This window comes from Bombus huntii, chromosome 11 (genome assembly GCF_024542735.1).
Source record: "Bombus huntii isolate Logan2020A chromosome 11, iyBomHunt1.1, whole genome shotgun sequence".
Taxonomy (NCBI): Eukaryota; Metazoa; Arthropoda; class Insecta; order Hymenoptera; family Apidae; genus Bombus; species Bombus huntii.
This window is the reverse complement of record NC_066248.1, coordinates 8,305,437-8,320,205: the sequence shown is the minus strand read 5'-3', so window position 1 is coordinate 8,320,205 and position 14,769 is coordinate 8,305,437. Positions and strand designations below refer to the sequence as shown.

General features: G+C 36.5%; 1 protein-coding gene across 5 annotated transcripts in view; it reads right to left on the bottom strand.

Moving 5' to 3' along the window:
- LOC126871331 (phosphoinositide 3-kinase adapter protein 1) overlaps nt 1–14,769 on the bottom strand; it is a 75,620-nt gene that overhangs the window by 37,280 nt on the left and 23,571 nt on the right. For 2 of the 5 annotated variants that reach the window (XM_050630004.1, XM_050630003.1), the window contains exon 1: nt 6,213–8,095. The exons of 1 other annotated variant lie outside the window; for it this stretch is intronic. The gene's annotated coding sequence lies outside the window, so the exon portion shown is untranslated. Of the gene's footprint in view, nt 1–6,212; nt 8,096–14,769 lie in introns of those variants that run through there. 2 more of the 5 variants (XM_050630005.1, XM_050630006.1) reach the window with 2 other exon arrangements.

Here is a 14,769-nt window from a genome sequence, read left to right as displayed (position 1 = left end):
AAAAGATATACGCTTATGGAAATTATACTTTTTAAAATTGTTCGTTTTTATGAAATTGAAAATTTTTAGAAAATGCCTAAGAAATTTAAGGGATCGTGTATGTCACGAATTATATCGATTACTTCTGTTTGCTATTTTATTTATTTTATTTATTATATATTTCACCACTCATATACTACATGTGTTTCTGCATGTGCGTCCCTCCTGGCCTACAAACTTGCCTAGAACCATTTGGGTCAGTGTATGAATTAAATATATGTATCTTACCTATATAAATTAAACGTAACTCTATACTAACATTACTATTGTTATTACTTTATCAGCAGTGTCGACAAGTGGTTTCTCTTTATTTTTAATGTATTTAAATTCTTTTTTAATGTATTTAATGTATTTAAACTTTTAATGTATTTAAATTCTGCGCATAGTATATAGTTCGTTTTACAGCGTAATACATTATAACAATATATAGTCCACAATTACATCTAAATCTATAAATTTGATATATAAAGTTAATCTACGTTCGACTTTGCCCAAGTGTCACATAAAACACGTCCCGTAGCCCGGATAGCACACCCTCGCAGACTCCGCCAGTTTCACGCAACGTCCACGTCCCAATCTCCTACATCATTGCGAAACTCACCGCAATTACCGAACTTCTCCACCGATAACTCTCTATGCTCCCATTACATTCTATCCCTCGGTTACTCGAAAATTTACGTCGTTCGCCATGTTCCCCATCTAATCGCCGGCAGATCCATGGAAATTCGTTTCCACGGAACTCGTTCGAGGAATACCGTGACCGAGAGTTGGTTGTTCCGTCGTTCTCGAAGCGGGCAGACTCGCGGCGAACTATTTTCGTGCGGCTTCCGTCGACGAGCAATAAAAAGGAAGAAGAAAGAGAAGCAGAGAGAGAGAGAGAGAGAGAGAGAGAAAAGAAACGGCGGAACGTGCCAGAGAAGAGAGAAAGAGGGAGAAGAAGAAGGAAAGGCACGACGTTAGGGTTATCGTTCCCATGAAAGCTCGTACAAGCTCTGATTTACTCTGCTGTCCAAATGGATCAGCTGATAGGACGAATCATCGTCACTCCGTTGTATAAATTTGCCTCGAATTCGTTGCAATGCCGCGAGCCAGAACGATTCGTTTACTCGTTTTCACCTCGTTTTCACGTTTTGTCGGAAACGCGACGATGAACTGGAGTTTCGTTGGTGAAACACAATCTGAGGGGCGAATGGGCTTTCGTGTCTTTATACTTGATCTGATCTTGTTATCGTCGTTGCTGTGGTCACAGAGCTGCTTTTACATTATTTGCTACGTTTTGTTTATTAATTCTTTTTGTTAGGTACGAAGAAACACGTTTGATTCTTTGTAAAGATGACGATTAGCTCGGTGTCTCTTCTATATTGTCGGCTAAAGCAGTTTTTCTAAAACCTCTTCACAAAATATTCCTTTTCAGAGAATATCGTGACAATTTGCCTTCTTTAATAATTTCACCTTCGTTCGATCGATTTTTGTTAATACGAATATAATCTTTTTGTAGGTAATAACTTTAATGTTTTTATTGTGCTTGTTACGTCGTCACGTTGTTTGGATTGCCGCTATTTTTCACCATATATGCGCGTAGTTACCGCCATTATCTTTGAATTGTCCTCGCTAACTGTGTAGCTAGTTGTTTCATTTAATTCACGTCCCTTATCGTATATATTCCGTATCGCTTTGTATTCTACCGTAATTTCTACTGTTACATAGGGTGCTCCAAAAACAATTTAGTCGATATTCCTTCTTTCTTATAAAATTAGAAATTTTCATGCAACGTATTTAAGAGAATAACGAGAAATCGCTTCTGAAAATTATTTGAGAATATCGATGATTAATTCACTACAGTCATTAGTTCCCACGAGCACCACGAACGCATGGCGAGTGACTGCCAAACGATTCGTAGCGCACCAAGAATTTTCGAACGTGTTCGGAATTCCGTGAAACGACTTTGTGAATCTTCGTTCAGCTTTTGTTAGAAACACGACGATGCCAAAAAATAGTTCTTAGTTTGAAGAAGAATACAAATGCCAAAATTTGAAGATTTCAAGATTTGAAGATTAGAAGAGTCTTGTTTGTTGCCTAAGGATCTACGTGCGAGGATCTTAAGAACGAGGCAAATGTTGCTAAAAAGAAACGAGGTCACGACCATAAAAATTCATGAATCGATACACGAAATCTATAAATTCTAGTACCCGTGAACGAAGACCTATAATCCATGAATCCCAGAATCTGATAATTCTGGTCAAGTACATAAATATAAGAATTGGTGAATGCTGGAGTCCTAAATGTCACGAACCTAGGAACACATGAATCCTGGAATATGTGAATTAGTATTAGAGTCGATCAAATCTAGAATCTATCAAACTTAGAATGTGCGAATTCTAAGATATATGATACCTAGAATTTATAAGATCTAATGTTCATAGGATCTGATTTATGAAGATTAAAACGCATTCCGGAATTCTAAGATCTAATATACTAAATTTCCTGAATCTTAGTATCCTGAAATTTACGAACCCGTGACTTGAGACACATACAACAGCAAAAAAAAAAGGGTACTCGGTTGCTCTTTTTCGAAAGAGCAACGTGCAAAACACGCGCAGCTCTGAGATTTACGTATCAACGTAATTTACGTACTTGTTAATTAATGGCGCGTCACATGTAAGAGAACAACCTCGCGTAAAAGTTAATGCGCGTACGTCCCTCTTATGGAGGCACGTGCATCGTTGCTTGGAAGCGCTGCTTTTTTCATCGTCGGCAGGTGCTGCACTGTGGTGCATCAGCTACGTACAATAAATTAAGTGCAGTTCAGCTTGACCCGGCAGCGATCGACGAACTTCTTTTTTACCTTGAGGCAAAAATAGCGGCGTGTTTGGCGTTTCGTCCGGTTTGCGTGAGATTTTCAACTTTTCCCGACTACTCTGTCCTCTTTTGGGAAACAGATTAAGAAATTGGGATGGAAGTTCCATGGTTAAGCTCAAATTTCTATCTTATGATTCAGAATTGGAAATAGAATTGGAAACTCTTTATGAAGAAGTTTTTTTAGTTCCTTTAAGAATGAAAATAAAAAACGAAAGGACGACCATTTCACAAGGCGATCATTCTTATATTTAATTTCGATAAATTGTTCTCGTTATATATTTGTTATTATTAACAATATGTGTTTCGTAAATACACAGAGAGAAAGAGAGAGAGAATTATATTTTATATTTTCTGAGGATGATCTTGAGCTTTTTTAAACGATGTCGTATATTTTCTATAACATTAGTCGATCCAGCTAAACATTCTTTACAAAAGAGTATTAACCTACCTATATCGGAAAACCGTTAGTTTGGCAGATATTTTTGCCTTAATTGGTCAAATTTAATGTATGTTACATTTGTTAAATTAAAGTTAAAATATCTGTAAAAACCAACGGATTTTCGGTATAAATAAGTTAATACTTTTTTATAAAGAACGTCCAGATGGATCGACTAATGGTACAAAGAATATACGGAATCATTTAAAACACTCAAAATTATCTTGAAAATAAAATTCCATCCATCCGATGAATTCCTTGAAATGCAGTGTAATCCATTTAAAACGTTTTTCGACAAAACCAATAGATCACGAGTTATTCTAGACAGTACTTCTTATTGATTTACCCTGTATATAAATTGTATGAAAATGCGATTAACAAATTTGGAATTTCATAAATTTTTAGATCGTGCTTCAAGTTTTAAGTTTTGTATTAAATAGTTTCCTATTTAGTACACATATATTATCTTTATTTTCGGTTCTAGCAGACAAGAAATGGGCTCGGTTTTACACAAGTCTAAAATATCTGATTCAGATTTCGCCACATGCATTCATTGCACACGTTCCCTATCCATATATACAATACATATCTACACGCTAAGTGGCATTTAATCTTAATCTTTTGCTAAACTATTACACTTTGGTTTGAAATTTGCACTCTATTCCTCTTTTTTCTATGCCCTTTAACCAATCCACCACCTGATCATTTATCCTACCCTCCTTCGCTTTTCCCCTCCACCTGGTAGTATCTAACTCTTTATAGCCTTGCATAGCATAGCATAGCATTTTTCTATTTTATATTTCCATATTCATTCTCTTTTATATTTGAAAGATCTCTCTCTCTCTCTAACGAAGGAAAACGCATTTCTTAAATATAAATTACCCTAATGTCTGAAATTGTTAAAGTTTAGATTGGTATTTTATCTTCCCTTAAACTTTAAGGATCTTCTTTTAAACTTCCTTATCCTAATTTCCAACGATCGTATTTCGATGGCCATATTTAAAAACGAAGTTAAACGATGTTAGAAAAATCGTTGCATCGTTCGACAAAAATTCTTATTCCAACTTCCGCGATGGACTGAAAGTCAAGTGTTTCGTACGTGACACGCATTTTCACGCACGTCGTTTGCTGATTACACAATACACCGCGTTTATGACTCCCATCTTGGACCAACGCACGCACTACACATGCACGTTCCATCCACTCTACGTCGTTTCTCATGGTTCAAGGTCTCACGATCGAATTCGGTGCAAGCACGTTTTGGTTTCTTTTTTTGGATCTCGTGTACTTTCTCTTAGAACGATACCCGAATTTATTAGCAGTAGCACACGAGACCAGAAATTCAACGTAATTAATACGTTACAATTTAATAAAATGATGCATGGTGTTAGCGAGAAAAGGTAACAAAGAATAATTGTACTATAAAATTTTAAAACTGAGTAGTAATATGACTCGGTATTAATTTGACAAAATTAGTTTAGGAAACTTAGTGCATCTAGATACTTTTATAATAATACTGAAAGATAGTTATCAATTTTGTAGAATGATCATCTTTAAAATAAGAGGGATAAGAAAAATCGATACGTCTCGAGAAAGAGGCCTGATCGATACAGCTTACACGTTTGTATTATCTTTCAAATTATCTTATGAAACATTGACGTACAACGACTATACAAATCTATTTTACAGTTCATAGTCCAAAAACAGATGGCCAATTAAAATACCGATGAACGTCATCTACCTAGATAAAAAAAGATTACAAACTATTTTTGTAACTAACTTTTTTAGATATTCTATCTACCTATCCTAATCAGATTTACTAAATCTCTAATGAAATTCTTTGCCTAATGAATTTTTTTCGCATATATACACTTCATTTATTGAAAAATAATATAATAACTATAATTTTCATTTTTAAGTATAATTAATTACGGTTTCAATATTATAAGATGATAATACTACGAATAAGGTACTTATTTACATAACGAAGTGGTAATTTCTTTCAAAACCTTAACGTGTATCAAATCTCCGGTAGTATAGTATTTTCCATTTCCTTTCCACTCGAAATATAAAAAATCGAAATACAAGGGAAAGGTAAACGAAGAAAGAATTATATAAAGGTACAGAAATACAACTTACATCGAGGTCGGATTGGTAGTTACCAACGAAACGAATTCGCGTGTAACGTTCGAGCGTCTGGTTAAGTTCGGCTGTCAGGTTCGATCTATTAATATACACTGCGAGCCGCCTGCCTAATTCCTAATGGAATATTCGTACAGATTTCTCGACGTGGATGCCTTAAAAGTATTCGTTGCTGGAGCACGTTCGACCATAAGTTATTTTTCGCTTTGGGTTCGTTTAAATATTTCAATAAGTGAGTCGATACACATATAAATTCAAGAAAAGAAGATTCTACGAATGTTCTATATAATTTCTGCATATGATCGTGGAAACATTGTAAATAAAGAAATCGATTTTATTTTGCGACGAAGATAAACGTGTTAAAAAAGATGTTATGAGATTATACTTTTTAAAATATTATTTGTGAATAGTAGAGAAAACGATTCATATTGTTTTATAATAGAAGTAGACTGAAGAGTCGAGCCATGTTTAAGGAAGAAAGTTTTGGTTTCGTGGAAAGCGACGCGAGGACGTTCGATCAGCTGATCGTCCACGTGCTCCGCGTACGCGAACAATAATCTTCCTCGATGGAGGGAAACTGTGATTAGACTCGATAGAATCTGTTTTCGAGGGAAAATAAACCAGCCTTCGTGTAACGTCAGAGCAATAACGTATCGATGAGTCGAGATGTTTCATAAACAATTAAGACAAAATGTGAAAATTTGTAATAAAAATATAACAACCATAATCATCTTACCTTTAATTTTTCCTAAATAACTGATCGAAATTGCTTCTTAAAAAGTCCATTCTTCTTTGTGCCTTATTTTCTTCTTTTATCATTTGACGATGGTTTCTTCAAATACAAATATTTTTAAAGTCTTTTGTTCCTTTTTAAGAATATTTTCTAAGATTCGGTTAATATTTTAATAACCTCGAGTGATTGTAATATTTTATTTCGAAGCGAATAGTCCGGATCTGAAAAGTGGATGTAATTAATTAACTGTTCGAAGAAAAGGCACTCGTAGCCATACGATTTTTTGCGTGTGCAAATGGACGAAAGCAGTGCATGAAAGGTGGCATTATTCGTTCGTAACGAGACCCTTCGAACGCTTCGATAACCCTTTTTATTCTGTGTTCTCGAAGCTGTGCATCAAAGTACACTTCAGCGGCGCGCGTTTAGAAAACGTTAAACGATGCTTCTGCCGGCTTTTTGTTCGCGTTCCACTTCGATACACTTCTCCAAAAGTGGCCGAGATCAATTAGAATATTCCTTTCGACGTTTCTTATTTTATATTTTCCATCTACTTTGTATCCTCTTCAATTCTTGCGTTACATTTCTCGTTTTTTATCATCTTCGGTAATTTTTTATTCGTTTCTGGAACGATACATAATTAAATTCCAAAATTATTCTTTTCTGTGTGTTGTACCATGGATGTATTTATGTATTTATGTGTGATAACTGTAGATGTTTGACGTAGAATTTTCTATTTTTCTCTCCTTACAAATTTTGTCTCCTTTCGTAACCGATCGTTTCTCAAGCCTTTTCGCCTATTTTCTAATTCTTCTCTCGTTTAACTTCCCAAAACGGCTCCCAAATTCCTCGTGAAGACCTTCGAACTTCTATCTTTAGACGAATCGTCCTCCAAACTTCTATTCAAACTATACCTACACCAAATCGAACCGGAATACTTGTCTTCGATGTCGCTCGTAGAATTTTAAAATGAGATTTTCGATCTGATTGGCGTTAAAACTATCATCGAGCTTTTGTCTCGAGTACGACCAGTGAACGATCGAAGAAAACAAACCATAAAGGACCTTCGAATCAACGTTTAACCTCTATTGAATCTTTCGTTGGAAATTCCGTTCGGTTACCATTGAAAATTTGTTCCCAGTCACTCGAAATCTCTCTTCTTTTTCTCTGGGCCAGAAACCTCCGAAGAAACGCTCCTCGAGATATTCCGGAATCTTATCTTCGTTCAAGTTCAAGTAATATTATCAGGGAAATGCCAATTTTATCCGGGTTTGAAGTTTCTCTTGTGTTGACATCTCCACGCTTCGAACCATCTATTTCAAGAGTCTCTTCCTCAAACAAGCAACTTCTTCCTTCAACATGGCTTCTTGAAACGAACACTGCTTAAAGTGTCTTCAGAACTCTACCTCCAGTCTTAACGATCATATAGCATCTTTTACCATCATATAGCAATTACAATTTTATCTACAAATTCATCAATTTCTACGTGATTAGGCACAAAATCTCCTCTTCAAATAACGAACCTCTTCTTCGAACGGTATATGTTGGAAGAAATACTTTGAAACTGTATCTTCGCACGAGTCAACCCTGCATCACCGTCAGTGATTTGATTCCCCTTTGATTTATGAAAATCGATTCGTTGAATTTAAGTCTCTTCTTTTCGTAATACTTCTTCTTTGAGCATAGGGTGCGAAACGTGAAACTTCTTTCTCTATGCTCGAGGCAAAGAAGAAATTTGAAAGAAAGAAGAAAATTGAGGCTTCTGGTATTATTCTGGACTGGTGGTGCGTGGGGTTGCGGACGAAAGAAGGCCGCACGCAGTCACGGCACAACACTTCACGGAATACTGACAAGTCAGAGCAGAAGAGGAGTCCGCGACGATGCCATGTGACCGTCATTTGTGCTCTCCTTCTCTTCTCTTCACTGCCACCACCCACGCATCTGGCAGTGGCTAGAAGAAACGCCCATGTGCGACCAAAGCAGCGTTATTTCGAGATAAACAAGGAGTACGGTCGAAGAAGCGAAATCGACGAGCGTACGTTTATGTTTCGGACTGTGTACGTACATGTGTGCACGAAGAGTGTAAAAGGGAAACTGAGGGTATATTCCTCGAAAGGCGTGAGGTATACGCGCCTCGACTAAATATAATTGCCTGCGTGAATCGGTTTCGAGCTGGAGGACGATTGGGATGACGTTGTGGAAGCTTCATGGAAAATTTCGAGATCCTTTGATAGCGGAGAAAGGATTTTCAGTGCGAATGGATGGCTAAGAACGATTTGGGGCTATTTGGGAGAACTTGAGGAAATTTGGATCAGTTTGTTGATTGAAAGGAAAATGGTTCGTTCATAATTCACATTGTCGTTAGGTAATATGTGTTTTTATAGGTAATTATACTTCCGTTTGTTGAAGGTATCTGTGATAGAAGCACGAGTAACTTTAGTTAAAATCGGATTTCCGTAGTTCGTAAAGTTCAATTTTAATCGTCGGGGTTGACAATTTTGTCGGTAAGCAATAGTCCGCAGCTATTAGAAACACAATTTATGTTTTTGTACCAATAGAATCCACAAAATGTGAGGTATTTCCTCGATACTTCACAATCCAAGCGTTTAGAAACTCTAAAAATATTTCAACCACAGCAGTGGAAATGTAAATTTCCCGTGGGATAAACGCAATGTCAAGAACTTTTCCGTTACTACAAAACATAGAGAGAGAGAGAGAGAGAGAGAGAGAGAGAAGAAAAAGAGAGATCTTAGAACCTCATTCTTCATAGAACAAAACGAAGCACAAAGATATTCCTTTCTATTCTTGCCAAAAACTATAAAACAGAGTGAGGCACATAAAAACACAAGAAAAGGTCGTTTAAATCTACGCTCTCTTCACGCTCAAACAAAGCACAATTTAAGCAACATACATCCATCCCTGTTACTACAATTTAACCCTGTTACCGTCTTTGAACTTTTATATCGTAAGCGTTCGAATACTTTCATGATTCTGTGTACTTACGATTACAAGAATTCCATTTGTCTACGAGTTCTATTTATCGGAAAATTCAATTGACGCGTTTTCTTCTTCTCCAAGATGTTCTGGTCGATCTCGAGGAAGGGTACGCGATGAGCGTGCGCGCGTACACTAGCGGCCACAAAGAATTTCAGATGGGGTAAGGTTAGTGCCGCGCGCGTGCACGCTAGCGTGTCTGTCACGCATGTGCGTACGGAAACAGAGCGGAGCGTGTGTTTCCTCCTTCGGTGCCGCACCGCTCTGCCGCGGATGGCCACGTTTCCTTTCGGTGTAGAGCACTGTGACCCCTTTACACACGGTATTCCCCTCCGTATCACGGTGTTGCGCGTAATCGGCGAAACGATCCGTCGAAATAATCCAGATTCTTAATAACACACGACGCAACAAGATTGCACGGACGAAGAACCGTTTATCGTGTTTGATCATCGCCGGGCTGCTGTGCCGCTTCGCAAGTATAAGTAATTTTGCCTACGTTTCGTGCAACGCTACAAAAATTGTCTGTGCGGAAGATACAGCGTGATACTTAATCGATGAATAAGATAAAATTTCGAAATAAATGTTAAATGAATATAAATGGGGCGCAAATTGCTCGTATAACTGGCGTTCGCTGGTTTCTTCTCTTATCTATGATTTTTCGTTCGCACAATTTAATTAGTAGAAGTTCATTTAATTGCACACTAATTAAAATTTCCAATAAATAAGATTCTTAGATAAATAAAATTCTATTGTAAATAATCTCTGCTTACGTTTTATACAAGGCAAGAAAACGCAGTTACGTAGAAGATACGGGATGATTGCTAGTGGGAGAATAGCACAAACTTCTAGAATAAATTTTGTATAGACAATAGAAGTCCATTTATTAATACAAATGGGGGAGAATCAGTTGCTGTAATTGAAGCTCATACATGTAACAAGAATTGATGATTTTTCGTTTAATGGAAATACAAATTTAACAGAAATGCATTTAATCGAAGGCAGTATAAGTTAAAGTAGTACGTTGTATATAGAAAAAAAAAAAAAGAATAAAAAAAAGAAGGCTCATAGAGAGCGAGCGAGGAAAGGATAGGCAGATGTGTTTAATTGCGAAAGGGAACGGTGCTCGAGTTTTAACGGAGAATTATATTGTTTGCTGTGGTAACTGTTGCTTGAATTATTTATGGACTTGGCATACACCTCAATACTGTGGGGATGTCGAACTACGGATTAGGTTTGTTACGTGCCACTTGGAAACTTATATCGTAGAGCATACCTACTATAGATTATTTCAATAAGCTTATCTTACAAATATACGAAATCTCTGAAAGTAAGTTGTCAAACTTTACGACAAGATATTACTTTTTCCATAATAAAATCTACTACTTCGTTGACAAAGTAAGAACAATATAAGTAGAACGCAATTAAATAATCCTTTATTTAAAGAAACAATGGTGATGGAAACTCGCGAAATAAAAATTTCTAAACTTTATATTCATACATTAATGAAATTATCAAAATAAGAGGAAAATCGTTATGCTAGTAAGTTATTAGATAATCGTCCTGAGAAGAAATTAAAAATACAATAATCTAAAGGTGTGTCAATGATTTATGATTTATTAGGCGTTTGTATTCTTTCGCCTAACATCGTGTTCTTCTTCAGCAAGTAAAACACGCGAATGAGAAACGGCTGTAGAGTTGCTCTTTCAAATTCGAAGAAACAATCTGATCTGTCCGTGGCTCGTGCTGTCTCGTGCCACACGTTCAAACGTTGAAAAATGTGACCGCTTTTCATTCAGCTCGTCGATTTGCCAGAGCAGAATGGTAGGAAGAAAAGCATTTGGCTGACACGTGTTACGCACGTTGACTAGACACCGGCGTTCCGGCACTTTCTGCCTCCTAAACCCGTCTTTTCATTTTCTTATGCGCTATTGTATCACTAGTTATATATCAGATTGTTATACGAATGCTTGTTTATTGTTGTAAATCGTTGAAAAATTAACGATAGAAATTATTCAATTATTCGAAAAATTTGCTCTGGGAAAATAATTTTTATTTTAGTATCTGGTTTGAGAGTTTCATGTCTTCGATCTTGTACTTTTTATTTCAAAGAGCGCACTGGATACTTCATATTTTCCATTCCAAAGAATATTCTGGAAATTTCATACATATTTTCTATTTCTTTTACTCTATTTTTATTACTATGTAGATTTTACGTTCCTACGCTTTTTCCTTCCTTTTCTACCTATCTTTTATAATTCAGCTTTGAAGCACGGGAATAGAAAACAGATCTAGGACATTCCCTGAACCTTTCTCCATCCACGTGCCATTGTCACGTAAACTTAGGGGTTGGTTGATGAAAATAAAAAATAGCAGAGTCGTAACAGAACTATCGTCTTTATTTCACAGCACAGGTTTACACAGATCGGAGAGATGTTCACTGTTCGATAGTTTTGTCTATTTCTCCTCAGGTGTTCTCGTCTCATTACGGAGGAAAGCTCAGTGTGGGTGCTTTTTAATTAACAACGCGGATTCGCTGTTCGCACCTTCCGTTAGGAAAAGTGAGGGTAACGATCCACGATGCCAATTGGTTATGGGTCATGTTAATAAATGAAGATAGGAGGAGAAAGCCTCCTATCAACGCGGCTAGTAGGTAATATTGTTTATGGGAAAAATCAGCTTTTTCGTTAGTCCAGTATTGGGTTTTTCCCATTAAGTAACTACCCGCTTTCCCAGTAATTAGTGAGGACGTATAACAACCTAAGGGCTGTTTCAAGGACCATCCATAAACAGATAATAGAAATAATAAACTTAAAAAATTTAGGTTTATGGTGGGTCCCTGGGGTAATTGAGGGTACGGACCGAAGACCTGCACACATCCTGTCTCTAATATGAATCGACGTTACACCATCTTCAAAGCATCATATCACGCGACAAGGTCCACGGAACAGAATTCAAGCATCGTAAACAAAACCTGTCATCGTTGTTCTCTGGCCTTCCATTTCGATTCAGAAATATTCGTTTCTTATTAGCGTTCGTCCTAATTTTCCTAGAAATCAAAGAACGGAAGTTACCAGAGAGAAATTCAGTGGACGAAGACGAAAAAACAAAGCGTTCGTCGAGGTCGTAGGAAGGCCGAAGGAAGCTCTTTCGAGCTTTCCTCGTTGAAAGCCTCTTCCTGAGACAATGGTCTTAACAGCTGTAAGCGAAGGTACCGATAATCAGCGGCGTCTTCGACGGAAGCAAGACGAATGCATAATGAGCTCACGCATTCAGTCACGTTTTAGTGTTCTCCTCTTCTTCTTCTGCTTCTTCCACTCTCACACCATCATCCAACCAAGGGAATTTGAATTTCTAATGATGTACGAGCTTGGAGAGGATTATCCGCGAACGTACGTCGCCTTCTTTGGTTCTGCGAACGTATACGTTTTGTACTACCAATGAATTAAACTGGATAAAGGTAAATATTTTCTCTGATGAGATATCCTATACGATAGAATCTTCTATTGTCTTGGTTGAAATTCTTTTTCCTGGAGAGAATAATGATGATTTCTAAGTGATTTCTAAATGTTCAGGTTGATATTTTGGAAAGAAAGCCCTTTGCGTAAGAGGAGTTAAATTTTTTGAACTGATTCATCCTTGGACGGTAGAAGCTGTATCAATTCTGACTTCACATTTTATCACTTTTTAAGCTGCATTTAGGTATTATTGTTCTGTATGATTTTACTTTTTAAGCTAATTTAGTTAATTTTCAATCAATTCTACGGTCAATTGCTATGAGATAAAATATTTGACTCTTGTGAAGGTAAATATCCAGTATCTGATCAAAAAATAAAAGTGGACAAATTTCGATAATTGCGATGTTAGAGTATTTTTTATTTATTTGTCTTTTTTTAGAACAGAACCATGATAACGATTTAATTAACGAGATAAATTTGCGCTATTTCTGACGTAGTAATCGAATTAATTAAAACACTGTATTATTATAAAGAAGACATCTCTGTCGCCCAGTTTCAGTCGCCTATAGGGCGACTATATTGCCATGTCCCAAGTCCTAAATTAAAGCAATTAGGGACACTGATTGAGCGCCACCGGTGGAGAAACGAATCATCGATTGACAATAAAATTATCCATACTTGCTTAGGGTATAGGAATTAGTATGAGGGGGAGCAGCTAATTCCGGCAGTCAGGAGTCAACACTCGTGCGAATAGCATAGCGTTCTATCCATCCCAATTATAGTCTCAATATATATTTCCTGTTACACGTTCTAAACCTTTATCATGCAATGTATTTAATTCCTTCAGTTTCGAAATTTACCACTGACTGTTCATATCAGCGATCCTCCGATTGTTTTGAGCAGTGTATTTGCACTAAATTCCAAGAAACGTGCATGTGTAAAATATGTGGATATTCTTTGACGCTTTCATTTTTATACATTCTATACAAAATATATAATACAACATAGGAGGATTGCTAGAAAAATTCGAGCAAAACCTGTATATAAAATCTTTTCTTGCCTTCCATTTCAATTGTGCGTGCGATGATAAAATTGTACGTGCACGTACTGTGGCATTTTCATTTCTACACATATTGTGTAAAATATTTGATACAACATTAAATTGATTGAAAAATTCGAACGAAATTTAAATATAAAATATTTCTTAAGTTTTCTCTAATATAGAATTTCAAAGGAACAACAAATATTCTTCGTTACACACACTTTCGTGTGTACAACCATATGAGTACAATATTTGCAGTTACACGTCGTTACGGTATATCAGGTTATCGAATAGAATACTGCGGTACTGGAAATGGACCGTGTAATGCAGACCACGTGCGGCAAAAACCCTATAACAGATTCACTTTTTGAAACGCTGACGCGCAATTAAGGCAGCCGAACGATGAACAAGTAGCGAAATAAGAGTCGTTCTACCGCGTGGACCACTATAAAGCAGGGAAAATTAATTTTCGACCGAGGGTTCGAGGGTAAAAGTATAACCGCGCATCTGCAAAGGGTGAATATTCCGGTGAGTTCATAGGAGTTGGATGTTGAATGGAAAATTGAGAATGAAAAATATGTCGGTGCATAGATGAGTCTCTCAATAACATGCAACCCGCTTTACGCGAAAGTATGCCACGATGTTTGAGCGGTGGGTGGTAGGTCTCTGACTTTTCCTCAGTTATACATTTTTAAATAATATTACAAGACAGTGGATACTTATGCAAATTCATATTTTTATAAATATAATTTAAAGAAGTGGAATCCAGGCAGAGGATTGTTCTACTTAAATATTATCATATAACAAGTATTATAGCTTGGATATTTCATATATTGTTACGTATTATGTGCATTTTATACATTTTGACATCTTCAATTTTTGTATAAATATTGCGAAAATTTATTTTCTATCGAGAGAATAAAATTTATTTTGTTAGAAAAAGATAAATCTAGTTTTAATGTAGTAGTAGTTTTAATGTAGAGTTCCAATTTACGTACTCGACTTTTTCTACTTCTTATTATATGCGTATCTCCGCTGTGATGCCGAAATCTAGGTTGGAGTTTCACTGTTT